The sequence below is a fragment of the Pseudophryne corroboree genome, chromosome 5 (assembly GCF_028390025.1).
Source record: "Pseudophryne corroboree isolate aPseCor3 chromosome 5, aPseCor3.hap2, whole genome shotgun sequence".
In the NCBI taxonomy this organism is placed as follows: Eukaryota; Metazoa; Chordata; class Amphibia; order Anura; family Myobatrachidae; genus Pseudophryne; species Pseudophryne corroboree.
In genome coordinates, this window is record NC_086448.1 from 149,780,422 (window position 1) to 149,806,580 (window position 26,159).

The following is a 26,159-nucleotide window of genomic DNA, read 5'->3' on the forward strand; positions in this document are numbered from 1 at the left end:
GAATACACCACCCAGATACACCTTGATAAAGACTTTCTAAGTCGAAACGCGTTAGTGGTTCAGGCGGCACACCCCAGTACCCAGGAGATCAGCACTTAGGAGTGTGGGAATCCGGACGTACCGCACCCCAGGTCTGTTTTTCACAACTACCTCCTAGTATTTGGTCGTGTTCCCCCGTTTTTTGTTTGCATGGTGGATCTTGATTTTATGAAGAAATTATTTGTTTTAAATGGTTTTTAACAAATAAATGAATATATCACCCTAAAAACAACTTCCTTCTTTGTGGGTTCTACATACCTGGTGACCCTGGGGAGAGCATAACAGAGAAGGGGCAGGAAAACAAGCCTCTAAAGAAACCCTGATGCGTCTTCAGAAATCCTGCAGAACGTGAGTTTGGCGTACGCATCACCCCCATTTTTCCTGAATTACTAAAAGATACCTTTATAGGAACATTACGTCTCTATTTATGTGAGTTGGGTACGCACCTAAAACCCCAAATAAGACATTAAAAAAAAAAAAAAACATCGTGGCAATTTTCTATATATTTTCTATATATTGAACGTATTACACCATTGGGGTTCTATACCCCTCCCTCTCTTCTTTTTTTCATTTCTTTGCCACCGAGGGGATCCCACAAGGGAGGAGACTCCAAGTGCACGAGGGAGAAAGATACCTTTACGAACACAACGCGCACAATGTACATGTGAGTACGGTGCGTACCTACATAGAACTTTTTGTCAACATTTACAGACCGGACTACTGTCAAATATTATATAATGAAGATTCCCACGTTTCTTTGATTGTTAAACACTCGGATTGTGGAGAATTTACCTCTATGAACTGTAGAATTTGGGACTTATGATTGATATTTTACAATTGCTATTTGAGGACTTAAGGATAGCGCAGCAGAGGGTGGACTTTTGTTTTTTGTTCTAAGAGTTTCTGTGGAGAAAGAGTGACATCTCCTTGTACACCTTTACTGCTGTTATCTGTGGGCGCAGTGTATACTCTCCTTCTTTTTGTATAGTGCATACTTGCACCACCCCTGTACTAGATGCAAAATACACTGCTCAAAAAACATAAAGGGATCACTTAAACAACACAATGTAACTCCAAGTCCATCACACTTCTGTGAAATCAAACTGTCCACTTAGGAAGCAACACTGATTGACAATCAATTTCACATGCTGTTGTGCAAATGGAATAGACAACAGGTGGAAATTATAGGCAATTAGCAAGACACCCCTAATAAAGGAGTTGTTCTGCAGGTGGTGACCACAGACCACTTCTCAGCTCCTATGCTTTCTGGCTGATGTTTTGGTCACTTTTGAAAGCTGGCGGTGCTTTCACTCTAGTGGTAGCATGAGACGGAGTCTACAACCCACACAAGTGGCACAGGTAGTGCAGCTCATCCAGGATGGCACATCAATGCGAGCTGTGGCAATAAGGTTTACTGTGTCTGTCAGCATAGTGTCCAGAGCATGGAAGCGCTACCAGGAGACAGGCCAGTACATCAGGAGACGTGGAGGAGGCCGTAGGAGGGCAACAACCCAGCATCAGGACTGCTACCTCCGCCTTTGCGCAAGGAGGAACAGGAGGAGCACTGCCAGAGCCCTGCAAAATGACCTCCAGCAAGCCACAAATGTGCATGTGTCTACTCAAACGATCAGAAACAGACTCCATGAGGGTGGTATGAGGGCCCGACGTCCACAGGTGGGGGTTGTGCTTACAGCCCAACACCGTGCAGGACGTTTGGCATTTGCCAGAGAACACCAAGATTGGCAAATTCTCCACTGGCGCCCTGTGCTCTTCACAGATGAAAGCAGGTTCTCACTGAGCACATGTGACAGACGTGACAGAGTCTGGAGACGCCAAGGAGAACGTTCTGCTGCCTGCAACATCCTCCAGCATGACCGGTTTGGCAGTGGGTCAGTAATGTGTGGGGTGGCATTTCTTTGGGGGGCCGCACAGCCCTCCATGTACTCACCAGAGGTAGCCTGACTGCCATTAGGTACCGAGATGAGATCCTCAGACCCCTTGTGAGGCCATATGCTGGTGCTGGGTTAATAAATTTGTTTTCCATTGATAATGTTTGTGTGATTTTGTTGTCAGCACATTCAACTATGTAAAGAACAAAGTATTTAATAAGAATATTTCATTCATTCAGATCTAGGATGTGTTATTTTAGTGTTCCCTTTATTTTTTTGAGCAGTGTATATGCCTAGAAATAGGTCTATTTAGCTTTCCGTCCAACGCCACATAGCCCGCATCTGCACAGACATGGAATATTGCCTACATGAGAGTGCTCCGCTACAGCCCAGTTCTGCACCCAACGCTACACAGCCCTCATCTGCACCAACATGCTCTCATGGAATTTTGTCTACATGAGAGCGCTCTGCTACAGGCCAGTTCCACATTCAATGCTACATAGCCCTCATCTGCACCAATGAGAGCGCTCTGCTACAGCCTAGCTCCGCATCTGCACCATCAAGCTCTCATGGAATATTGCCTACACAAGAGTGTTCCACTACAGCCCAGTTCTGTATCCAATACTGCATAGCCCACTTCGGCACCGCCACGCTCTCATTGAACATTGCCTACACAAGATCGCTCTGCTACAGACCAGTTCTGCATGCTACTTGCGAATGCCCAGTTCCAGACAGGGGAGGAAAAGGCTCATGTACAATACTATTCAGGGACGTGTGGTGAGGTAAATGGCTCAGGAGGCACTGGCTAGTACCGGGGCCAGATTTACACACAATATATGAGCCAAAGGGTGCATGTGGGCATTATACACAGGTGCAGCAGTATATACTGCTGGAAATTTGGTGAGGGTTGATCAAAGATGTGAGGAAAGGTAGGCGGGGAGTCATCGCCTCACCTGTCATAGACTTTTTACTCCAGATATTGGACTATAAAAATTACTAGAATAATACAAAGATATTTCTAATATATTCTTTGCATTTTTCATATACTTTATATAGTCAAAACTCTAATATGTTAGTATGACAGGAAAGAATCTGCTTCACCTCACCACACGTCACTGCTACTATCATCACTGATGGACTTTTACTCTCTGGCACTTGGAGTCTACTCCGCATGCGCTGATCACCATAAATTGGCGCTGGTGTCATTTTCCAAATTGAACATTTTTGAACATGTGCAGGATCTCTGGAAACATGACACTTATGCTATGCACCCAGTTATATCTGCAGCTCCAACAAAGAGATAAGTATTGCAAATGGATGTGGACCACAGGCCCTGCACCCATTATAGATATGCCCATGGATCCGGACCGTAAGCAACGTGAACAGATACAAGATGTGCTCTGCAAGCGGACTTCTGTTCAACTCTGCACCAGCTCCCATGCACCATCTGACAGCAAAATACTGCCCATTCCATCTCCATTAGTACTGAGCCAGAGTGCCATTAATATAGGCCCTGTCAGCACTCCATACACAGAGTGTTGTTTCTATAATGGGTACAGGGTGTGCGGTGCACAACGGCCCCTGGACCCATATATTACACTCACCTCTCCAGACTCCTCGGAAGGAGCTGCATAAATCACAGAGAAAATCCAGTGGTTCCCATGTTCCCTAGGGATTGTGCATGTGCAATTGAGAAATCACTGGGAAGGTGGCACAGGCTCCGGGTTCCTAGATACCTGCCCATGTGTAGCATACCTCTCAAATGTCCCGATTTTTGTGCGACAGCCCCGTTTTTTTTTTGGGACTGTTCCCGCTGTCTTACCGGAGGACCACAGTGGCCCGTGGTGGTGGTGTGTGTGTGAGGGGGGGGGGGGGGGGGGGGGGGGGGAGGGGAGGGGCAGTTGGGAGGCTCCTGTCACTTGCTGCTTAGCAGAGCAGCGGTGTCACTGGAGACACCCCGTTTTTGGACGCACACGCGGAAGTACTGCTCTGCTAATTTATGGGAGGTATGTGTGCAGTAGTTTCCACATAACTGGGGACCGCATGGAGACTGTACACAGGCCTCCTATTCTCTTCAGCCACCACTGTGCATTGACCGGGTTATATACAAAGAAAAAGAGGACACATGCACTTGCTCTGCCTACACAAGCATACAAACTTATCAGCACAAGGAGAGATACAGTTAAATAAGAAATGATTGGTAATATCCTACATATTCTGCAATCTCTCACAATGATAGGAGCAGTTAAATATACTGATTATCACGATCTACAGCTAATGCTGAATTTTATCTCAGTTGCTTAAATAAATGTATTATTTTCTTCTCTCACTGATGAATGTAAATAAATGGAGAACTAGGCATGCTCATAGGTTAGACTAGGTAACAATAATGACCACTTGCTAATTGTACCGAATACCAACGTAATCCTACATAGGGTCATTTCTCTTCAGCAACTGAAGGGTGAGCAGTGCTGGAACATGTCTGTTTGTGTATGCAGCGATGCCAAAAAAACAAAGCCATATTTTCTCTCTCTTTTTCGTTCTCCACTCTGTCCCAAAACTTCCGCCCACTCCTGTCGCTCCTCCAAATACGACAATCTGCAGTGGCCAAGTTCCAAGGAAAATAAACTCAACCATAGAAATTTGTTCCACTTGCATGTAAACACAAATAGTGAGAGTATCTGGCTGAACACCCAGCTTACAGCAGTGCTAGATATAGAGGTGCCACAGAGGGGAATGGAAAAAAATCTAAACTTATATTAAGAGCCTCAAATGAATGAACCTGGGATACCTGTGATTACTCACTGTATTCTCACAATGCCATTGTAACAGCTGACCCGACACCTGTCACCTGCTCACAGTGGTGGTTGCTACAGTAAGTTAATTTTTCCCCCCAACAGTCACACGGAGGGGGAAAAAATTTGGGGGACCAGTAGTCGGTAAACCCGTAAACACAATATCCGAGGACGCTCGGATTCGGGGCCAGCTCCATCTCTGCTGTGTCTCCTTAGCGGCATAAGGTAACACCCGGACACATTATAACAATTTTGTGCAACATAATATCTCAAATCCTCTTGTGGTCACTACAACTGTTCTTCTGCTTGATTGTTACAAATATACAACAAGTGCTAAAGTGACATTGATAGCACTGTTACCAACTACAAGTGGATATCCAAACAGTAGGAGAACATTTAATCAGATGTTGATAATTGTCGGCTGTAGATACACACAATTAGCCACCTAAGGCTGTTATCTGTATTTTAATTGTGTCTATTTTTTCTTTATTGATATTTTGTTTTTATGTATTTTAGAATGTGTATAATAAATGTTTATGTTTTGTTTAATTTGGGCTCTGTGGATCGCATTATTGTTATTAGGTGTGAACCCATGACCGCAGCTTCTCTATCCTCTGTTGGTTACTGGTTAATAAATAGGGGATTACACAGCTCATTGAGTGTAGCGAACGTGGATTCATCCTTTTTAATACAAAAGACACAGGCGCTCCATTTAATTTTCTTTGTTACCTGACTAAACTGCGTAAATTGGAAACATTCTGGTACTGGACCAGAACCGGGTACTGCAGATGGTCACTTGCAAATAACACACCCTAGTTGCATTAAAACACACCCTATTGTATCTTGCCAACTAAGTTTTTCTGCTGGGACCTATCGGGAGAAGGCTGTGTGCGGACTGGCTTAGATTAAAAGAAAACGTTGGATCTGCTACGCAGAATGAAGTGAACACTGACACAAGGCAGAACGTGTAAAGAATTTATTTTGAAAAATCTGGACACTGGGGGATAATTCCCTAAAATAAGATATTCCCGGAGAACAAAATGCAGCTTAATGAGACAGCGAGCTGGACTTTTTCTTAATTAGACGATGTCTCTTAGAACTTTGGCTTCATTTTCAGTTTACAGCAGTGAGATGGAAGATCTATATTCTGATATCGCTCTAATATAAAGACTGAAATATCATAATATCACTATTTTGTCTATTGATTTGAACTATTTATAATTTATTTGAAAACATATGTGCAGCTCCATGTAGACGAACAAAGTGTCAGAGGTGAGTCTTGTTATGTTCAGTAGGTAGGGAAAATAGGGCTTACAAATCACTAACCTTTGAGATGTTTCATAAAGGCCAATTCTATTAGTGACATGAGGATGAAGCTGAAAGAGCCAGGACTCCGAGGAAGAAAGAGAAATGGGTCAATTACCTTTCATTAAATAAGATGGAGCAGGGCAGAAGTAGTTCCTTCTACTTTATTTTGGGCAGCATTTTTCTCACCCACTCTTCATGTAGTGGAAAGTCCTAATCACCCTCCCCCAGCTACAGTATGTTCTCCCTGCACTGCAGCCCCTCATTCTACCCACAAAGGGCCTAATTCAGACCTGATTGCTGCTATGCATTTTTGCGGGCTATCAGGTCTGAACTGTCAGAGATTCTATGAGCATCTCAGCCCAACGATTGCCACTGCCTGATTGACAGGCAGAGATGTTCGCTGGGAAGGAGGGGGCACGCCGGCAGTGTCTGGTCGCCATTTTGGGGGCGCGGTTCGGACAACGCAGGCGTGCCCGGACCATGCAGGGGTCACACACACGCAGCCGATGCGACCCATGAAGCGACGAGTAGCTCCCTGCCAGCGCGCAGGAGCTGCGCTGGTAGGGCGCCACTCTTAAGGTACAACAGCATCGCCGCCGTGTGATGCTTTTGTACCTGTGCGGCGGGGGGGGGGGGGGGGGAGCAGAGCCAGACATGTGGGGTGGACTAGCCCTGTGCTGGGTGTCCCCCCACATGTCTGTGAAACTGATCGTAGATAAGGTCTGAATTAGGCCCAAAGTGTGATGCAGCAGGAAGTACACAGTGATATCTATTATGATCAGTGAAAGCAGGAAGTACAGAGGAGAGAGTGGGCATATGGGCCTGGCACTGTCTATTGGATAAATAAACATATCTATAATAAGGTAGAAATAAATGAATGACACCATTTTCCACAGTGCTAATTTCCAGTGTTGTGCTGGGGCATGAAAGGCCCAACAGGCAGTGCAGTGGCAGGGCTCCAAGCATAAGGGGTGTGATCATCCACCGGAGGGGGTATGGCCAGCTTCCATAGAGGGACTTGGCCAACCATTAGACATGACAGGCAAAGGACAGTGCTCCTTTACAAAGAAAGGACGGGGTGTGTCAGGACAACCCACTTTGATTGACAGGAGGGCTAATCTTGGTGTAGTTTCCCTAAAAACCAACCACCCAAGTTCATTAATAATCCTGCTCCGCCAAGTTACTGGCCATTAGAGGTGGAAGAGAGGCCCTCAGGCAGTGGAGCCCACTGTGGATTTCCCCTACACACCTGTGGGCCAATAGCCCTGCTTATTTCCTTTTGTCTCATGTTACTTGTATCCAAGTGTATAGAAGTATATGTGTATGCCGTATTGCTTTGTTATATGAATTTATATACCTATAATATTACACAGCTGTGGCTGTTAAGGCAAGGAGGATACTTCTGACAGTATTACATTTACAATGCATGTTTATGTCACATCTAACCGGTTATAATAATAACACACTGATTCCTAATTGTGCAGATTTATGTAGGACATTCCCAATTTCAAGGGACTGTCTTGTGGCCTGCATAAGAGGACTTTTGTCCCAATTCAGGGAAGGTAGGGAGATATAGGGCCATATGCAATTGCGGTCGAATTGCCGCAAATGTCGAAAAACGGGGCATTTTCGACACAAAAAAAATGAATCGACAATGCAATACAGTACTTTTCGACAAAAAAACGGGCGTTTCAAATTTGACTTTTTGCAATTCGACAGTTGTCAAATTCGACATGTCTGCAATGGTAAAAATGCGGCTTTTCGACAAAAGTATATTCAATTGAAGAATGTCGATTCGACAACAGTGCTTTTCGACAGTAATTTCGTCAATTTCAGTCTGCCTCATTTTGCTGGCGGGATCTACTAAAATTTTTTTAAAAACATGTTTTTTTGTGTGTGTTTTTTTATTGCTAATAGCATATCTATTTATATTAGAAGGGATTGTCTACTTGGGTTTGTGTATTAGGAGCCACAAGTATTATTTAATATATTTTTTAAAAGAATATATTTTTTTTTTACTGACTAAAATAATCAGAGCATGTTTTTCAGAGGGAAGGGGTGGGAATAGGTTAAAAATCCTGAAAAAAAAATGCATGGGGTCCCCCCTCCTAAGCATAACCAGCCTCGGGCTCTTTGAGCCGGTCCTGGTTGTAAAAATACGGGGGGGAAAATGACAGGGGATCCACCGTATTTTCACAACCAGCACCGGGCTCTGCGTCCGGTCCTGGTAAAAAAATACAGGGGACAAAGACGTAGGAGTCCCCCGTATTTTTCACACCAGCACCGGGCTCCACTAGCTGGAGAGATAAAGCCACAGCCGGGGGACACTTTTATATCGGTCCCTGCGGCCGTGGCATTAGATCCCCAACTAGTCACCCCTGGCCGGGGTACCCTGGAGGAGTGGGGACCCCTTAAATCAAGGGGTCGCCCCCCTCCAGCCACCCAAGGGCCAGGGGTGAAGCCCGAGGCTGCCCCCCCCCATCCAAGGGCTGCGGATGGGAGGCTGATAGTCAAGTGACAAAATAAAGAATATTGTTTTTTGTAGCAGAACTACTAGTCCCAGCAAGCCTCCCCCGCAAGCTGGTACTTGGAGAACCACAAGTACCAGCATGCGGGGGGGAAACGGGCCCGCTGGTGCCTGTAGTTCTACTGCAAAAAAAATACCCAAATAAAAACAGTACACAGACACCGTGACAGTAAAACTTTATTACATACATGCACGCCGACACACACATTATTACCAATGTTGACACGCTGACTCGGTCCCCTTCTCCAAATAGAATCCACGGGGTACCTGAAAATAAAATTATACTCACCAAAATCCAGTGTAGCTCTGTCCTCTTCTACTTGTAATCCTCGTACTTTGCAAAAAAACAAAACGAAAATCCCGGACCACGCACTGAAAGGTCAGCGGTGAGGTTACTCGCGGTCAACCGCTGACCGCAAAGTTCCCACCATTGAATATAATGGAGCGGCATAGTGCTATGCGCCGTCTGACAGCTCAGACGCGCACAGTCAATCAGGAGAGTGCCACGACGTGGCGCTCCCTGATTGGCTGAAGGGACCCTGTGTGACAGGAGTCACGGGGGGGTCCCGGCATTCGGGGAAAGAGGTCCCATGTGTAAACATGGGACCCCTTTCAGTGCGTGGTCCGGGATTTTCGTTTTGTTTTTTTGCCAAGTACGAGGATTACAAGTAGAAGAGGACAGATCTACACTGGATTTTGGTGAGTATAATTTTATTTTCAGGTACCCCTTGGATTCTACTTGGAGAAGGAGACCGAGTCGGCGTGTCAACATAGGTAAGTATGTGTGTCGGCGTGCATGTATGTAATAAAGTTTTACTATCACGGTGTCTGTGTACTGTTTTTATTTGGGTATTTTTTTTGCAGTAGAACTACAGGTACCAGCGGGCCCGTCCCCCCCCCCCCCCTCCGCATGCTGGTACTTGTGGTTCTCCAAGTACCAGCTTACGGGGGAGGCTTGCTGGGACTTGTAGTTCTGCTACAAAAAACAAAATTCTTTATTTTGTCACTTGGCTATCAGCCTCCCATCCGCAGCCCTTGAATGGGGGGGACAGCCTCGGGCTTCACCCCTGGCCCTTGGGTGGCTGGAGGGGCTGGGACTCCTTGATTTAAGGGGTCCCCACTCCTCCAGCGTACCCCGGCCAGGGGTGACTAGTTGGGGATTTAATGCCATGGCCGCAGGGACCGATATAAAAGTGTCCTCCGGCTGTGGCATTATCTCTCCAGCTAGTGGAGCCCGGTGCTGGTGTGAAAAATACGGGGGACCCCTACGTCTTTGTCCCCTGTATTTTTTGCACCAGAACTGGACGCAGAGCCCGGTGCTGGTTGTGAAAATACGGGGGATCCCCTGTCATTCCCCCCCCCCCCGTATTTTTACAACCAGGACCGGCTCAAAGAGCCCGAGGTTGGTTATGCTTAGGAGGGGGGACCCCACGCATTTTTTTTCAGGATTTTTACACACTTTTGTGCCGTCCATGAAGTCGAATCCAGGACGCACACTATTGTCAATTGGTCCGTTTTTCGATAGCGGGACTGTCTAATCCGTTTTTTATTGAATATGTAGAATTCGGGTCCCGGCGGGAGGATATGCGACTGTCGAATTGTGTCGAATTTAAAAACGGTCGAATTCCGCAATTGCATATACCCCATAGCCTCCTACTAAGAGATTCTCATATAGGGGGAGATTTACTAAGCCTTGAAAAGTGATACATTTCACGGTGATAAAGTACCAGCCAATCAGCTCCTAACTGCCATGTTACAGGTTGGGTTTGAAAAATGACAGTTATGAGCTGATTGCCTGGTACTTTACCACCGTGCAATTTATCACTTTTCAAGGCTTAGTACATCTCACCCTCAGTGTCATACTTACCAGCAGCAGAAGTAATATGATGTGGCCGGGACGTAGCCTGACGTATGATTTATGTAAATATGAGAGTGTATATGAAGCCGTGTAAATAAATACATAGTCATTTATTCACCATGAAATATGATCTGCACTCATTATTTCCAGTAATTGTGCATGTGCACCATTTTGCCACTTTCACCATTACCCCACCTGCACGTGCCGCGTCAGACTGTGCGGAGATTCAAGAGACCCACCTAAGGACACTATTAGTTCTAAGTCACATTTCAATATAGTTAGCATTTCATTGCTCAAATGTGATACAGGCTGCTGATGTAACTGATGCTTTGTGTATTTTGAGCGCATTGTTACAGGAAACGCATATTCAGCATTATGCATTAGCACCCCCTTGTCAATAATCTAACTAAAGCCTTAGAAAGTCAGCACAGTATACAAATATGCCCTTCAGTTAGCAATACACATTCTCCATAATCCAGCAATTAGTGAGTTTTACCTCTCGTCACTCTCTACACTGCCAGCCAGCGTTATAGATCATTACCATCTGGAGCGAGTAATGTTGCCCACCTGCACATTTAGTTAGGGTAACAGGCATTTTCCACAGATAGAGGTAAAACGTTGATAGAAAAGCAGGTGTTAAGTAAATGCATCTCCTAGGAGTTTACAGCCTATTTTCTGTATTTTCTCAACATCTGGATTTACTTGCGATATCCAATAATAAGACATTCCCCCTGACACGTGAAGCAATGACTGCTTGGTAACGAGATGCAGAGCATAGGTCCTCCTGCTGCAGTTGCCAGGTTACAGGCAGAAACACGCATAAACAAGTGACACACAGCCAGCCTCCGTCCAATCCCTGCTTCCAATTAACTGCTCATAACCTCCAGGATAGCTAAAATACTTTACAGATTTTAAGGTTAAAATCCTTTAGAGATTGGAGGGAATTATTCAACGGGGTCCAACTACTGACACACATAGCCAACACCTGAGTCATTATCTTTCTAGAGCCAGGAGGGAAACCTGTATATAGTGAAATCTACCACTCAGCAGTGCATAAAGAACAGTGGAATCACCAACTAGTGTTATAGTGTATCACATGCTGTCTTCTACTTGGCTGAAGTCATATTCATAATAATGCAGGGTTCCACTAGAAGCTAGCAGCACTGAGCCATTCTCTCCATACAAATAAAAATGCTTAATGCATGGGCATAGTGCATACTGTCCCATCATCAAGATGTTGGGGCTGGCGGAAACAAGGTCAAACATTGAGCTTTGTAGTGTGATCAGATTTCTGCATATAAAGGGCACATCAGCAGCTAAAAATGCATTGCCCACTTGTCAGGGTGTACAGTGATAACGTCACGGAAACAGGTATGGTGCACTGCCATGCTTGTCCGGCCGGATCGCTGCCCAAACCCAAACCTGTTTCCGCTACATGACGTTATCACCGTACACCTTGACAAGCTGGTGATGCAATGCAGCTGCTGCTGTGCCCTTTAGTTGAAGTAATCTGGTCACACTACGCACCTCAATGTTTGACCACGTCTTCACCAGCCCCCACCAAACTGGTGTTGGGACAGTATGACTGATATGAGGCACAGTCTAATTAACTTATTTTATTTATTTTCATTACAGACTTTTAATGCTAGTGAAACATGCAAAGGCCGATCTGACACTAGAAACTGTTGCTTCTAGTGACACCATACTCATTAGTGTCAATGGCAATGCAGGCAATTTGTGTTCTATTATCTTCTTTTCACTGTGGGTAAAAATCAATCCAATAGTGAGCTCCAAAAAACTAGTAACAACACAGTAACAAACACGTCTAGCATGCCTTTTGTTTAATACAAAATAAGAAGCACATACAATGTGTGTGTGAAACGATGATAACAGAATAATACAATGAGTTCCTGAACACAATTGGTATGCTGCCTGCATTGCCAGAAACACTAGTGGGTATGGTGTCAGTAGAAGCAATTACTCAGTCATTGGCACCCTCAATTATAATTATAAGGCCAGAAATAAAGTTTGGTAAAGAAGCATTCATCTCTAAAATGTAAACTTTCAGGTAGGAACCATTAAGGTAAAATACAGGGTTTATCATGACATTCCAATGCTTTCATATCCAGTAAAGGTAGCTGAAGGTACTCCCACAAGTATGGGTTCTCATGCAAGTCATAAAGCTGATCATGCAGTTACCACTTGCATCAATAATGGACGTGTCCCTTGTATGAATCTTCCAGTCTACAAAGCGCATTTCTGAAGCAAGGCAATAAAGCCATCGGGATGCTGCAACGTTTTTCATTTGTTCTTTGCAATATTGCTCAAGTGTCATCCGGTGGAATATGGGCTGCTGGTAAACAGTAACGACTCAATCTAATAGCTACAGAGTTCTGAAGGTGCGTGACTTTTGTGCACGTCTGCCCGTTTTTTAAAGCAGCAATCATTTATATGGCAAAACCAAATGATTGCCGCTTTAAACAAAAATGGGCAAACGTGCACCAAATCCCCGCACTTACGGAACTCGGAGGCTATTACATTTATCCGTAATTATAAGGCTAATCCACCAACTCTTGATGAGAAGATGATACTGGCTTTGTCCGAGACGCGCCTTCAAATTGTTGTGATTTTTTTATTTAAGCCACTGCCCTGTAACTTTTTCTGTATGCGCTGGTACAGATCTTAGTTTTGCACATACAGATGGGTCCACGGTTATCTTGGCTAGTTTGCTGCACGCTCAAATATACTGGACAGCTTTGTTTTTACATTGAAATCTAGACTTGAGCTACTGTAGGTAGGGATCAAACATGCTCTTGCCAGCTGTATATCTGTATAATATGCTCTCCCTGCAGTGCAACATGTATTGCCAAGTGCAAATGTGCTCCTTTTTTGCTTTGGACAAGGCCGATAATGCACAACAAAGCATAGTTTACTTACTAAACACATAACATGCTTACATGATTACTAATATTGCATTCATTGGTTAAAACGAATGATCAAAATCCATTTGGATGATGTTTCTCCTGACCAGCTCAGGGGGAATAAAAATAGGGTGATCAGGGAATTCTAAGGCCTCAACGTAATTGGGGAAATCAATAATGTAGTAATGGAAACAACACTGATCCTATTTGTAGGCACCTGTCCAGTGCAGCATTTTTGTGATGTCATTGTGAGCATTGCCGGATTACCCTTTAGGTGATCTAGGTTGGCTCCTAGGAACCAGTGGTTCCTGGGGGGGTCTGCCAACAACCTGTTGCATTAATTTATTTATTGAAAGAAAATCTTCCTTATGAGCAGGCAGAGTCCAAGGACCAGATGCGAGGGGGTCTGCAAATTCTGATTGTGCCCCAAGTCAGCGACTAAAGGGTTAATGGCAATGGGGGTAATTCCAAGTTGATCGCAGCAGGATTTTTGTTAGCAATTGGGCAAAACCATGTGCACTGCAGGGGAGGCAGATATAACATGTGCAGAGAGAGTTAGATTTGGGTGGGGTGTGTTCAATCTGCAATCTAATTTGCAGTGTAAAAATAAAGCAGCCAGTATTTACCCTGCACAGAAATAAAATAACCCACCCAAATCTAACTCTCTCTGCAAATGTTATATCTGCCCCCCCTGCAGTGCACATGGTTTTGCCCAATTGCTATCAAACTTGGAATTACCCCCAATGTGTAATGCAGTTATAGTGCAGCAGTAGCTGTTATTCCTGCTCCAGTGGATCTATTGGCTAAGATTATTCACAGACTGAGATTCAGGGATCTGAGGGGTGTGTGCTAAACCCTGATTGGTGGAAATTATTACCTCTGTAGTTGTAAGATGTTCTTAGAACTGCACAAATCTCTGGGCTACAACTGCACAATTTCTGTAGAATTGCACCGTAGTGTATGGTCTCTTGCAAACTGCAGCACATTTTCCATCAAGATTGGTCTTGATCTTGTTCCATGGCCTTTCATTTACCAACTCTTCCAAAAGACTTCCACATAGCACATAATAGGAGTATAATGTTCTCAATTTCTTTGATCCTTTTATATTTTTATAATCTGTAAGAAATAGGTGGAACAAGCCAAAACTGAGCAAACTCAGCCCTATATTCAGATGCAATTTAATTATGCTCTGCATATTCCATGAGGAAAAACATGTGAAGCAACTGGCATCTAACTGAATCGCCACTAAAGCATTATACTAAAGTTTGTGGATTGTCCCGGAGCTTCCTTTTCCCTAAGACTGCATGAATTCTTCCAAATTCCCCTACAAACACTGTGTTATTGTTTTGGGTTGAAGTTCAGCAAGCTCTTCACTTAATCATAACATGACGGTCCTTCCTCTGCTGCATGTTCCCAGACAAGATGACATCTCTGTGTTTCCTACTTGGTGGAAAGGTTACCAGCTGTGTTGTTTCATAACAGAGTCAGTCACTTTAACGTTACAGACTGCGGATTTGTGCAGAATATGTGATTTTTGGTGTCTGTATTAAGTGGCTGAGATTCAAGAAGTTAAATAACCTACTCTGCAAAGGAAAGATAAAACAACAACAAAAACACTACTGAACCCAAACACTGAAAATTTAAAATGAACTATAGAGGAAAAATATTTTCCTCTATAACTGTTTCTAATGTAAGTAACATATTACATTCCCAATCCATTTTAGCCTGCTGTAACTCTCTCCATATCTTTAGGACATTACTGGATCTGGTTAAGGACAAAAATATAAAACGGATTTGCTGTGACATCCCCAGCCCCTCCCTGTTTATAAAATTACCAATCAACACCGTGCATTCCTGCAAAGCAAGTCTGCCCAGCTGTAAGCCACTGTCAGTGAGTTTAGTTATTGAAGCTCCTCCCTCCTAACAATATGGCAGCCTGCTTCAGAAGAGATACTTATTTGCACTTATAAGCACTCCATCTGTATAAAACACTCTAAATGCATACACTACAAATATATTATTTAGAAATGTAGCACCATTTTTAATATATATTAATGCAAAATAGCATCTCTAGTTCCCCTTAAAAATATTTATGTTCAAATGCAGACATAAGCACTATCAGTGAGAATAAGTGCTACTCCTGTTTAATGAAAAATGCACCAGGGCGATTAAATTTAAATATTATTCATGGAAAAATAAGATTTTAAACCTACCGGTAAATATTTTTCTCCTAGTCCGTAGAGGATGCTGGGGACTCCGTAAGGACCATGGGGTATAGACGGGCTCCGCAGGAGACATGGGCACTATAAAGAACTTTTAGTATGGGTGTGCACTGGCTCCTCCCTCTATGCCCCTCCTCCAGACCTCAGTTAGAGAAACTGTGCCCAGAGGAGATGGACAATATGAGGAACGGATTTTGTTAATCTAAGGGCAAGATTCATACCAGCCCACACCAACCACACCGTATAACCTGGAATACACACAACCAGTTAACAGTATGAACAAAAAACAGTATCAGTCAAAGACCGATCCCAACTGTAACATAACCCTTATGTAAGCAATAACTATATACAAGTCTTGCAGATTCAGTCCGCACTGGGACGGGCGCCCAGCATCCTCTACGGACTAGGAGAAAAAGATTTACCGGTAGGTTTAAAATCTTATTTTCTCTTACGTCCTAGAGGATGCTGGGGACTCCGTAAGGACCATGGGGTTTATACCAAAGCTCCAAACCGGGCGGGAGAGTGCGGATGACCCTGCAGCACCGATTGAGCAAATGCGAGATCAGCCAGGGTATCAAACTTGTAGAATTTTGCAAAAGTGTTTGAACCCGACCAAGTAGCTGCTCGGCAAAGCTGTAACGCCGAGACGCCTCGGGCAGCCACCCAAGAAGAGCCCACCTTCCTAGTGGAATGGGCCTTTACCGAATCTGGTACCGGCAATCCAGCCATAGAATGAGCCTGCTGAATCGTGTTACAGATCCAGCGAGCAATAGTCTGCTTAGACGCAGGAGCGTCAACCTTGTTGGCTGCATACAGGACAAACAGAGCCTCTGTTTTCCTAACCCTAGCCGTCCTGGCTACATAAATTTTTAAGGCCCTGACTATATCCAGGGACTTGGAGTCCTCCAAGTCACCCGTAGCCACAGGCACCACAATAGGTTGGTTCATATGAAATGAAGAAACCACCTTTGGCAAAAATTGAGGACGAGTCCTCAACTCAGCTCTATCCACATGGAAAATCAAATAGGGACTCTTGTGCGACAAGGCCGCAAATTCGGACACCCGCCTTGCAGATGCCAAGGCCAATAACAAGACCACCTTCCAAGTGAGAAATTTTAATTCCACCGTTTGAAGAGGTTCAAACCAGTGAGATTTTAGGAAACTTAACACCACGTTAAGGTCCCAAGGTGCCACCGGGGGCACAAAAGGAGGCTGGATGTGCAGCACTCCCTTCACAAAAGTCTGGACTCCTGGGAGAGAAGCCAATTCCTTCTGAAAGAATATAGATAGGGACGAAATCTGTACCTTAATGGAGCCTAAACTTCAGGCCCATATCCACTCCTGTCTGTAGAAAGTGGAGAAAACGGCCCAGATGGAAATCTTCCGTAGGATCATTCTTTACTTCACACCACCATACATACTTCCTCCAAATACGGTGATAATGTTTCGCCGTCACCTCCTTCCTAGCCTTTATCAGAGTAGGGATGACTTCTTCCGGAATACCTCTCCCAGCTAGGATCCGGTGTCCAACCGCCATGCCGTCAAACGTAGCCGCGGTAAGTCTTGGAATACACAGGGCCCCTGCTGCAACAGGTCCTCCCTGAGAGGAAGAGGCCACGGATCTTCTGTGATCATTTCCTGAAGATCCGAATACCAGGCCCTTCGAGGCCAATCTGGAACAACGAGTATCGTTTGCACTCTTTTTCGTCTTATGATTCTCAATATTTTTGAGATGAGAGGCAGAGGAGGGAACACATAGACCGACTGAAACACCCATGGTGTCACTAGGGCGTCTACCGCTACTGCCTGCGGGTCCCTTGACCTGGCACAATATCTCCGAAGCTTTTTGTTGAGGCGTGACGCCATCATGTCTATTTGAGGAAGTCCCCAACGACTTGTTATTTCTGCAAAGACTTCTTGATGAAGACTCCACTCTCCTGGATGGAGATCGTGTCTGCTGAGGAAGTCTGCTTCCCAGTTGTCCACTCCCGGTATGAAGACCTCTGACAGAGCGCTTACGTGATTTTCTGCCCAGCGAAGAATCCTGGTGGGTTCCGCCATTGCCACCCTGCTCCTAGTCCCGCCTTGGCTGTTTATTTGAGCCACGGCTGTGACGTTGTCTGATTGAATCAGAACCGGTAGGTCGCGAAGAAGATTCTCCGCTTGTCGAAGGCCGTTGTATATGGCCCTTAATTTCAGCACGTTGATGTGTAGACAAGCCTCTTGGCTTGACCATAGTCCCTGAAAATTCCTCCCTTGTGTGACTGCTCCCCATCCTCGGAGACTCGCGTCCGTGGTTATCAGAACCCAGTCTTGAATGCCGAATCTGCGACCCTCTAGAAGGTGTGCACTCTGCAGCCACCACAGGAGAGACATCCTGGCCCTGGGGGACAGGCTTATCTTCTGAAGGTCCCACTGAAATGTCCTCGCATGGAACCTGCCGAAGGGGATGGCCTCGTAGGCTGCTACCATTTTCCCCAGAACTCGAGTGCATTGATGAACAGACACTCTCTTTGGTTTTAGCAGGTCTCTGACCATGTTCTGGAGGTCCTGGGCTTTTTCCATTGGGAGAAAAACCCTCTTCTGTTCTGTGTCCAGAATCATGCCTAGGAATGATAATCGAGTCGTTGGAACCAATTGTGACTTTGGCAGAAGGAGAATCCAACCGTGCTGTTGTAGCACTCTCAGGGAAAGTGACACGCTTTTCAGCAATTGATCTCTTGATCTCGCTTTTATCAGGAGATCGTCCAAGTACGGGATAATTGTGACTCCCTGCCTGCGCAGGAGCACCATCATCTCCGCCATCACCTTGGTGAAAATCCTTGGGGCCGTGGAAAGCCGAAACGGCAACGTCTGAAACTGGTAATGACAGTCCTGTACAGCGAATCTCAGGTACGCCTGATGAGGAGGATATATGGGGACATGAAGGTATGCATCCTTTATGTCGAGTGACACCATTAAATCCCCCCCTTCCAGACTGGAGATCACCGCCCGGAGCGATTCCATCTTGAATTTGAACTTTTTCAAGTACCGGTTTAGGGATTTTAGATTTAAAATGGGTCTGACCGAGCCATCCGGCTTCGGAACCACGAACAGGGTTGAAAAGTACCCTTTCCCCTGTTGGACTAGAGGAACCGTGATAATCACTTGCTGTTGACACAGCTTTTGAATTGCAGCTAACACTACTGCCCTCTCTGGGGGAGAAGAAGTTGGCAAGGCCGACTTGAAAAATCGGCGAGGGGGCACCTCTTCGAATTCCAGTTTGTAACCTTGGGATACAATTTCCATCGCCCAAGGATCCACATCTGACTGAACCCAGACCTGGCTGAAGAGTCGAAGACGTGCCCCCACCGGCGCAGACTCCCTCAGTGGAGCCCCAGCGTCATGCAGTGGATTTAGTAGAAGCCGGGGAGGACTTCTGCTCCTGGGAACTAGCCGGAGCAGGTGCTCTCTTCCCTCTACCCTTACCTCTGGCGAGGAAAGATGAGCCCCGACCTCTTCTGGACTTATGCGACCGAAAGGACTGCATCTGATATTGTGGAGTTTTCTTTTGCTGTGGGGGAACAAAAGGATTTACCGCCCGGTAGCTGTGGCAACCAGGTCCGCGAGACCTTCCCCAAATAAAACTTCACCTTTGTATGGCAAAACCTCCATATGCTTCTTTGAGTCGGCATCACCCGTCCATTGGCGGGTCCATAGGGCTCGCCTAGCAGAAATCGCCATGGTGTTGGCTCTCGAACCTAGCAGCCCCACGTCTCTTTGAGTGTCCCTCATATACAAGACTGCGTCTTTAATGTGACCTAAGGCCAATAAAATGGTATCCCTGTCTAGGGTATCAAGGTCAGCTGATAAGGTTTCTGTCCAGGCTGCAACTGCACTACACACCCATGCCGATGCTATTGCCGGCCTGAGTAAAGCACCCGTATGCGCATAAATAGATTTTAAAGTAGTTTCCTGTCTGCGATCAGCAGGATCCTTGAGGGCTGCCGTGTCCGGAGACGGTAGCGCCACCTTTTTGGACAGGCGCGTTAAAGCCTTGTCCACCCTGGGTGAGGATTCCCAACGTACCCTGTCCTGTGCAGGGAAAGGATACGCCATAAGAATCCTTTTGGGAATCTGCAGTTTTTTATCTGGAGTTTCCCAAGCTTTTTCAAATAACTCGTTAAGCTCATGAGATGGGGGAAAGGTTACCTCAGGTTTCTTTTCCTTATACATGCGCACCCTCGTGTCAGGGACCGAGGGGTCCTCAGTGATATGCAAAACATCTTTTATTGCAATAATCATATAATGAATACTTTTGGCCACCCTTGGGTGTAACCTCGCATCATCGTAGTCGACACTGGAGTCAGAATCCGTGTCAGTATCAGTGTCTGCTATTTGGGATATGGGACCTTTATGAGACCCAGAAGGGCGCGGTCACCCGGTCGAAGCCGTGTATTGACTCCCTGCTTTTTCCCTGGACTCTGCTTTGTCCAATCTTTTATGTAATAAGGTCACATTTGCATTTAAAACATTCCACATGTCCATCAAATCATGAGTCGGCATCGCCGATGGGGACACCACAATCATCTGCTCCACCTCCTCCTTAGATGAGCCTTCCGCTTCAGACATGCTGACACACGCGTACCGACACCCCCACACACACAGGGATATATCTATAAGGGGACAGTTTCCCAACAAAGCCCTTTGGAGAGACAGAGAGAGAGAGTATGCCAGCACACACCCAGCGCCAACTGACACTGGGAAAAAATTCCCAGATATAGCGCTTTTATATATAATAACCGTATAATACACTCACTGCACCATGCAAGTGCCTCCCCCCCTCTTTTTCTGCCCTCTGTCACCGTGTTCAGCAGAGGAGAGTCCGGGGAGCCAGCGTCGCTGCAGTGCTCTGTGGAGAAAATGGCGCTGATTAGTGCTGAGGGACCAAGCTCCGCCCCCTCCAGCGGCGGGCTTCGGTCCCGCTCAATTTTATAAAACTGGCAGGGGAATTATCCACTAACTGCTTCCGCAGCCTATATCAATATAAATGCCAGCCTAGAGGTTTATATTGCTTCCCAGGGCCCCCCCCCCCCACCCCCTGCGCCCTGCACCCAACAGTGCCTGCCAGTGTGTGTAGTGTGTGGGAGCAATGGCGCGCAGCGTTACCGCTGCGCGCTTACCTCAGGGAAGATCTGAAGTCTTCTGCCGCCTTGAAGTCTTCTTTTCTTCTTATACTCACCCGGCTTCTGTCTTCCGGCTCTGTGAGGAGGACGGCGGCGCGGTTCTGGGACGAACGGCGGGGGGTGACCTGCGTTCCGACTCCCTCTGGAGCTAATGGTGTCCAGTAGCCTAAGAAGCAGTGCCTATCAGTTAAGTAGGTCTGCTTCTCTCTCCTCAGTCCCACGATGCAGGGAGCCTGTTGCCAGCAGGTCTCCCTGAAAATAAAAGACCTAACAAAATTCTTTTTCAGAGAAACTCAGGAGAGCTCCCCTGTAGTGCACCCGATCTCCTCTGGGCACAGGATCTAACGGAGGTCTGGAGGAGGGGCATAGAGGGAGGAGCCAGTGCACACCCATACTAAAAGTTCTTTATAGTGCCCATGTCTCCTGCGGAGCCCGTCTATACCCCATGGTCCTTACGGAGTCCCCAGCATCCTCTAGGACGTAAGAGAAATGTATATATTAACAATGGGAACTTCCAGGAATGTTTGTGCAGCAAGAACTTCCTCATAGGATTATACAATGACCTCTATTCCAAGAGCAGCAACATACAGTTCTAATTCTGCAATTCTCATTTGCCATTGTGATTTCCCACTTATGCACATTCCGGCGCTAATGTTATTTTTGTAAATAAAAGAATTGTTCTGAGCTATATTCAGCTAAACCAATGAAGGCTTCGGTGTCTAGTTTACCAGAGTAAGGTAAATTATAGGTAGCCGGCCACATTTATAGAGGTATATACATGCACAGACAAATTCTGCGGCAACTGAAAAGTATTATTGTTAGGTTACTGAAGACTTTTATATTTGCTTGTTATCAGAGCTGGACTTATTAACAAGGAATGTGTGTATAGTTTGGAATTAAAGTGTAAACATAGTATAAATATTCCTATATACTAAAAGGGTAACACTGCTTCTCACCTCTATAGGGGAATTCAAGTGTTTTGCATACAGGTGGCCACTAAATGGCGCCCCACAGAGCAATTCAAGTGAAGCTTCATTTGGGCGTGCACGTAGGAAAGCTTTAACACGCCTTCTAAAAATTGTAGAAGTAGACAAGTGGTGACGTTACCTATAGAAACCAATCAGCTTCTACCTATCATTTTACATACTGTACTTGATAAATGTTAGCTACGAGCTCATTGGTTGCTATGAGCAACCACTCTTTAGAAGACTTAATACAATTCCCCCTTAAGGCCCCCATACATCAGATATCAGTTTCCCCCTTTTATCAGCACCACCGATCCGCTAGGGAATGGGGGAAATTAAATATGTAAAATATTCCAGATTTGCCAATTCCGACCATTTTCGGTCTGGATCAGGGAATGGGGATTCTTAAACATGTTTAATGTTTCCAATTCCCCATTCCATCCATCCAAGAATCGGGAAGGTGAGGCAATCCATCACTGTATGGGGGCCTTTAGACAGAGAAAAACTGGAAAAAGTGACAAACTAGCATAGTATTCCCTGTGCTAGCCCCAATGTGAGCAGCAGGTTATGCTGCGTGAACATTAATGAGTCTGCTGATCTTACTGGTAGGACTTGTCCCCATATACTGTATGCTTTAGAAAGAGCCTAATTTTTTTTTTTTTTTTTTTTGTGTACCTCGGGTTTACTTGATTATTCTTAATACATTCTCCATGCGCTTTACATGCAATGCATTTATCCACTCTCCTGTGCTGGTAGCAAGCTCTAAAGCATGAGAAATAGGTCACACCCTGAGGTGTTACAATATAACACAGCGGTGTGGATGAGCTTGTAAAAATGAATTTATCTTATCTGTAAAGCTTTTCTGAAGCATTAGTGTGTCTTCTGTGTGACATGCTGACAGGAATGTGCTGGTGAGGCAATGGTATATAAGGATGATGTAATGTGAAACCAAAAGACAAGTCCATCAAGTTTAACGTTTTGTAAATCTGTTGTTGCTCTAGAGCAGGGGTGGGGAACCTTTTTTCTACCAAGGGCCATCTGGATATTTATAAAATCCATTGGGGACCATACAAAAATTATCAACATAAAAATTAGCCTGCCCCCAGTAGTTATGCCCTTGTAGATATGCCCCCCAGTACATATGCCCCCAGATACACATAAGCCCCCAGTAGTGCAGTGCCAGATACACATATGCCACCAGTAGTGCAGTGCAAGATACACATATGCCGCCACAGTGCCAGATGCACATATACCACCACAGTGCCAGATGCACATATACCACCACAGTGCCAGATGCATATATACCACCACAGTGCCAGATGCACATATGCCCCCACAGTGCCAGATGTACATATGCCCCCACAGTGCCAGATATGCCCCCACAGTGTCAGATACATGCATGCCCCCCACCCCACTGTGCTGCTCACCGCTGCTGGCCTTCTGCTGCTGCTGTGTGTGTGTGTGTGTGTGTGTGTGTGTGTGTGTGTGTCAGGGGAGGAGAGCGCAGCGTGCTCCTCTCCTGCCCCTTAGTGCTCAGTCCGGCGGCGGCGTGTGTCAGCTGTCGGGGAGGGAGGAGAGCACAGCTATGTCGGGCAGCGGCGTGTAGGACCTCAACAATCCACCGGTTCGTGAGCCAATCAGAGCTCGCGGACTGGCAGCGGTGGCTCCTGATTTTCTGCCGGTCCGCGAGCTCTGATTGGCTCACGAACCGGTGGCTGGTTTGAGATCCTACACGCAGCCACCTGACTGAGCACAAAGGGGAAGGAGAGGCGCACGCTGCGCTCTCTCCCCTTGACACACACACACAAAGCAGCGGCCGGGCCAAAACAAGTGGCTTTGCGGGCCACCCCTGCTCTAGAGCAAGTCTGAATAAAAGGGGTGATTCAGACCTGATTGCTGGACTGCTTACTTTGCTGTCCTGCGTTCAGATAGTCGCCGCCCCCAGAGGGAGTATAAATTCGCCGTGCAAGTGTGTGATCACATGTGTACGCTGAGCTGCAAATATCCACTGTGTGCAGTCTGCGCGCAGCCCAGGACTTACTCCTACAGTGCGATGAGAACAAGCTGATCGGGGTCGGAGCAGACTTCAGACACCCTCTCTGAAAATGCTTGGGAACACCTGCATTTTTCTGGACACTCCAAGGAAACGGTCACTTACCACCCACAAACCGCCTCCTCCTGTCAATCACCTTGCAAACGCCCGCGCGACTGGTATTTTCACACCATCCAGTCGCTGATCGGCGATGCCCTTTGTTGTTGTCCGACGCCCGTGCGCATTGCGGTGCATACGCATGTGCAGTCTATTGCTGATCGCCCACTGTGCGAAAACGCACAGCAGCGATCAGGTCTGAATCACCCCCCAAAGTCTCTGTCAGCCAGGGCTGGATTAAGTCTTTAGGGGTCCCCCACTCATCCAGCCCTCCCCCCTCAACACTTCTGGCCTGTCCACTGCCACTGCCCATGGTATAGCAGCGTAGTGGTAGATCAGGCAGAAAGAGAGGAAAATGCTGCTGCTACTTCCCCAGTCCAGCAGCGTGTGCTGGACTGAGGAAATACCAGGAAGGCCGATGCCACTGAACAGCAGCAGTCTCCTCTCTCTGCATGATGTCCCACTGCCGCTGCTATACAGCGGCCCCCGGGGTGGGGGGTGGACTGCTCTGGTAGGGGCGTCCCCTGAGAGAGAGGCCTTTCATTAATCTTTCTCATTAATCTGGCTCTGCTGCAGCCATTTGCCAAATTACCTAATAAGTCAAATCAATGAATGAATAAATGGCCCTACTTACAGTGTTATAGTGATAGACACCATCTCCTAAAAGTAATGTACCTGATCCATTTTGAATAAAATTAGGTAGATTGCACAAATCACTTCCTGGTAAGAAATTCTACAGCCTGACCATTCCCTTGTCTTCATACCCACTGTCATTTAGTTTCTCATTAAAAAAATTCCAGTAAAACATGACGGAAAATGTATGCTTGACACTAGCTTTACTAGTGCTGGGAGGTTTACTAATAGCGCACTTGACTCCGGTCGCTGAGGCCAAATTTCCATCACTGCCTATGTCACATATAGAGGTTTCTCCCAATAATGGTATGTCTTTTAACCACTTGCCTGGCACAACAGGCTGAGCTTTCCCTGACATGGTCACCTCTGATGCGACTAGTCAGAAAAGCCACTGTGTGGCTACAGGAAGAGAATTGCCGCTATCAGAGGGACATCCCATCCCCACTATTTCTGATTCCCTCCCCTCTATGCCTGCCGTGCTACTGATCACTGCTGATTGTTCAGCCCGGCAGTACCCCCACCCCCCCACCCCTGCAGACATTAGTAGCCGTTGGCAAATGCTAAAAAAAAAACTAGCCCTCAGCTTTCCTCTAGACCCCTGAAGCCTGCAGAGAGGAACAGGAGCCGAAAAAATGTTTTGTTGCGATGGTCACAATGTTCAGATCTTTGATGGTCCAATGTTCCAACCATGAATGGTCCAATGTTCCAACCACTGATGTTTGTGCCGAAGTTTATTTGAAATAAATAAAAAATTAAAGATTTTTTTTTATATAAAATCTTATTGGATATATTTTGAATATATGTTATTTGAAGAAAATAAAAAAACAACCAAACTGAGGGGCAGATTTATTAAGCCTGGTGAAGTGATAAAGTGGAAGGTGATAACGCACCAGCCAATCAGCTCCTAACTTCCATGTTACAGGCTGGGATTGAAAAATGACAGTTAGGAGCTGACTGGCTGGTGCGTTATCACCTTCCACTTTATCACTTCACCAGGCTTAATAAATCTGCCCCACAATTTCTAAACGTTTTTGGAAAAAATATTAGCCAGTGAAGTGGTTAATAACCATAAATGAGTTTCCTTTGGATGTACCATTAATGTCAGATCTATTTAAAAAGTGCAACATTGTTATACTGGGTACAAACTAGATGATATTCTGATTCATCCAGTGTGTACGGGCTATACTGTCCATGATGCCGCCATCCCGCCGGGACCCGCCACAAACAATATTTTTGGGTACACACCAGGGACAAGCGGTACGGTAAATGGCTCAGGAGGCACTGGCTAGTACCAGAGTCAGATATACACACAATATATGAGCCAAAGAGTTCATGTGGGCACTATACACAGGTGCAGCAGTATTTCCTTCTGGAAATTTTTTGAGTTTTGATCAGAGATATGCAGACAAGGGAGGCACTCATATATTCTTTGTATTTTTCCTAAACGGTATATAGTCAAAACTCTTGTGTATACATTAGTATGACAGGAAAGGTTCTGCCTAACCTCATCCAACGTCACTGGTACACACTATCGTCTAGTGCACAGGTTCTCAAACTCGGTCCTCAGGAACCCACACAGTGCATGTTTTGCAGGTCTCCTCACAGAATCACAAGTGAAATAATTGGCTTCACCTGTGGACCTTTTAAAATGTGTCAGTGAGTAATTAATACACCTATGCACTTGCTGG

General features: G+C 45.8%; 1 protein-coding gene across 8 annotated transcripts in view; it reads right to left on the reverse strand.

Moving 5' to 3' along the window:
* The window catches only part of LOC134927404 (mitogen-activated protein kinase kinase kinase 3-like), a 261,260-nt gene that overhangs the window by 100,086 nt on the left and 135,015 nt on the right, over positions 1-26,159 (reverse strand). The window lies entirely within an intron of this gene.